The sequence below is a fragment of the Xenopus laevis genome, chromosome 8L (genome assembly GCF_017654675.1).
Source record: "Xenopus laevis strain J_2021 chromosome 8L, Xenopus_laevis_v10.1, whole genome shotgun sequence".
Lineage (NCBI taxonomy): Eukaryota > Metazoa > Chordata > Amphibia > Anura > Pipidae > Xenopus > Xenopus laevis.
Genome location: NC_054385.1, coordinates 827,399 through 831,770, shown reverse-complemented (window position 1 = coordinate 831,770; position 4,372 = coordinate 827,399).

Below are 4,372 nucleotides of genomic sequence, written 5' to 3'. Positions count from 1 at the left end.
TTGTGCCTCACTACATGGCTGCTCATGTACCATCCACTTATCCAGGCATCCCCCATTGTGCCTCACTACATGCTGCTTATGTACCATCACTCTGTAACAGGCATCACCCATTGTGCCTCACTACATGCTGCTCATGTACCATCACTGTGTAACCAGGCATCACCCATTGTGCCTCACTACATGCTGCTCATGTACCATCACTGTGTAACCAGGCATCACCCATTGTGCGTCACTACATGCTGCTCATGTACCATCACTCTGTAACCAGGCATCACCCATTGTGCCTCACTACATGCTGCTCATGTACATAACTCTGTAACCAGGCAGTCACCCATGTGTCTCACTATATGCTGCTCATGATACCATCACTGTGTAACCAGGCATCACCCATTGTGCGTCACTACATGCTGCTATGTACCATCATACTGTAACCAGGCATCACCCATTGTGCGTCACTACATGCTGCTCATGCACCATCATACTGTAACCAGGCATCACCCATTGTGCGTCACTACATGCTGCTCATGTAACATCACTGTGTAACCAGGCATCACCCCATTGTGCATCACTACATGCTGCTCATGTACCATCACTGTGTAACCAGGCATCACCCCATTGTGCCTCACTACATGCTGTTTATGTACCATCACTCTGTAACCAGGCATCACCCATTGTGCCTCACTACATGCTACTCATGTACCATCACTGTGTAACCAGGCATCACCCATTGTGCCTCACTACATGCTGCTCATGTACCATCACTGTGTAACCAGGCATCACCCAATGTGCGTCACTACATGCTGCTCATGTAACATCACTGTGTAACCAGGCATCACCCCATTGTGCCTCACTACATGCTGCTCATGTACCATCACTGTGTAACCAGGCATCACCCCATTGTGCCTCACTACATGCTGTTTATGTACCATCACTCTGTAACCAGGCATCACCCATTGTGCCTCACTACATGCTGCTCATGTACCATCACTGTGTAACCAGGCATCACCCATTGTGCCTCACTACATGCTGCTCATGTACAATCACTGTGTAACCAGGCATTACCCATTGTGCCTCACTACATGCTGCTCATGTACCATCACTGTGTAACCAGGCATCACCCATTGTGCGTCACTACATGCTGCTCATGTACAATCACTCTGTAACCAGGCATCACCCATTGTGCGTCACTACATGCTGCTCATGTAACATCACTGTGTAACCAGGCATCACCCATTGTGCATCACTACATGCTGCTCATGTACCATCACTGTGTAACCAGGCATCACCCCATTGTGCCTCACTACATGCTGTTTATGTACCATCACTCTGTAACCAGGCATCACCCATTGTGCCTCACTACATGCTACTCATGTACCATCACTGTGTAACCAGGCATCACCCATTGTGCCTCACTACATGCTGCTCATGTACCATCACTGTGTAACCAGGCATCACCCATTGTGCGTCACTACATGCTGCTCATGTACAATCACTCTGTAACCAGGCATCACCCATTGTGCGTCACTACATGCTGCTCATGTAACATCACTGTGTAACCAGGCATCACCCCATTGTGCATCACTACATGCTGCTCATGTACCATCACTGTGTAACCAGGCATCACCCCATTGTGCCTCACTACATGCTGCTTATGTACCATCACTCTGTAACCAGGCATCACCCATTGTGCCTCACTACATGCTACTCATGTACCATCACTGTGTAACCAGGCATCACCCATTGTGCCTCACTACATGCTGCTCATGTACCATCACTGTGTAACCAGGCATCACCCATTGTGCGTCACTACATGCTGCTCATGTACAATCACTCTGTAACCAGGCATCACCCATTGTACCTCACTACATGCTGCTCATGTACATAACTCTGTAACCAGGCATCACCCATTGTGTCTCACTACATGCTGCTCATATACCATCACTGTGTAACCAGGCATCACCCATTGTGCGTCACTACATGCTGCTCATGTACCATCACTCTGTAACCAGGCATCACCCATTGTGCCTCACTACATGCTGCTCATGTACCATCATACTGTAACCAGGCATCACCCATTGTGCGTCACTACATGCTGCTCATGCACCATCATACTGTAACCAGGCATCACCCAATGTGCGTCACTACATGCTGCTCATGTAACATCACTGTGTAACCAGGCATCACCCCATTGTGCATCACTACATGCTGCTCATGTACCATCACTGTGTAACCAGGCATCACCCCATTGTGCCTCACTACATGCTGTTTATGTACCATCACTCTGTAACCAGGCATCACCCATTGTGCCTCACTACATGCTACTCATGTACCATCACTGTGTAACCAGGCATCACCCATTGTGCCTCACTACATGCTGCTCATGTACAATCACTGTGTAACCAGGCATTACCCATTGTGCCTCACTACATGATGCTCATGTACCATCACTGTGTAACCAGGCATCACCCATTGTGCGTCACTACATGCTGCTCATGTACAATCACTCTGTAACCAGGCATCACCCATTGTGCCTCACTACATGCTGCTCATGTACCATCACTGTGTAACCAGGCATCACCCATTGTGCGTCACTACATGCTGCTCATGTACAATCACTCTGTAACCAGGCATCACCCATTGTGCGTCACTACATGCTGCTCATGTAACATCACTGTGTAACCAGGCATCACCCCATTGTGCATCACTACATGCTGCTCATGTACCATCACTGTGTAACCAGGCATCACCCCATTGTGCCTCACTACATGCTGTTTATGTACCATCACTCTGTAACCAGGCATCACCCATTGTGCCTCACTACATGCTACTCATGTACCATCACTGTGTAACCAGGCATCACCCATTGTGCCTCACTACATGCTGCTCATGTACCATCACTGTGTAACCAGGCATCACCCATTGTGCGTCACTACATGCTGCTCATGTACAATCACTCTGTAACCAGGCATCACCCATTGTGCGTCACTACATGCTGCTCATGTAACATCACTGTGTAACCAGGCATCACCCCATTGTGCATCACTACATGCTGCTCATGTACCATCACTGTGTAACCAGGCATCACCCCATTGTGCCTCACTACATGCTGTTTATGTACCATCACTCTGTAACCAGGCATCACCCATTGTGCCTCACTACATGCTACTCATGTACCATCACTGTGTAACCAGGCATCACCCATTGTGCCTCACTACATGCTGCTCATGTACCATCACTGTGTAACCAGGCATCACCCATTGTGCGTCACTACATGCTGCTCATGTACAATCACTCTGTAACCAGGCATCACCCATTGTACCTCACTACATGCTGCTCATGTACATAACTCTGTAACCAGGCATCACCCATGTGTCTCACTATATGCTGCTCATATACCATCACTGTGTAACCAGGCATCACCCATTGTGCGTCACTACATGCTGCTCATGTACCATCATACTGTAACCAGGCATCACCCATTGTGCGTCACTACATGCTGCTCATGCACCATCATACTGTAACCAGGCATCACCCAATGTGCGTCACTACATGCTGCTCATGTAACATCACTGTGTAACCAGGCATCACCCCATTGTGCATCACTACATGCTGCTCATGTACCATCACTGTGTAACCAGGCATCACCCCATTGTGCCTCACTACATGCTGTTTATGTACCATCACTCTGTAACCAGGCATCACCCATTGTGCCTCACTACATGCTACTCATGTACCATCACTGTGTAACCAGGCATCACCCATTGTGCCTCACTACATGCTGCTCATGTACAATCACTGTGTAACCAGGCATCACCCAATGTGCGTCACTACATGCTGCTCATGTAACATCACTGTGTAACCAGGCATCACCCCATTGTGCATCACTACATGCTGCTCATGTACCATCACTGTGTAACCAGGCATCACCCCATTGTGCCTCACTACATGCTGTTTATGTACCATCACTCTGTAACCAGGCATCACCCATTGTGCCTCACTACATGCTACTCATGTACCATCACTGTGTAACCAGGCATCACCCATTGTGCCTCACTACATGCTGCTCATGTACAATCACTGTGTAACCAGGCATTACCCATTGTGCCTCACTACATGCTGCTCATGTACCATCACTGTGTAACCAGGCATCACCCATTGTGCGTCACTACATGCTGCTCATGTACAATCACTCTGTAACCAGGCATCACCCATTGTGCGTCACTACATGCTGCTCATGTAACATCACTGTGTAACCAGGCATCACCCCATTGTGCATCACTACATGCTGCTCATGTACCATCACTGTGTAACCAGGCATCACCCCATTGTGCCTCACTACATGCTGTTTATGTACCATCACTCTGTAACCAGG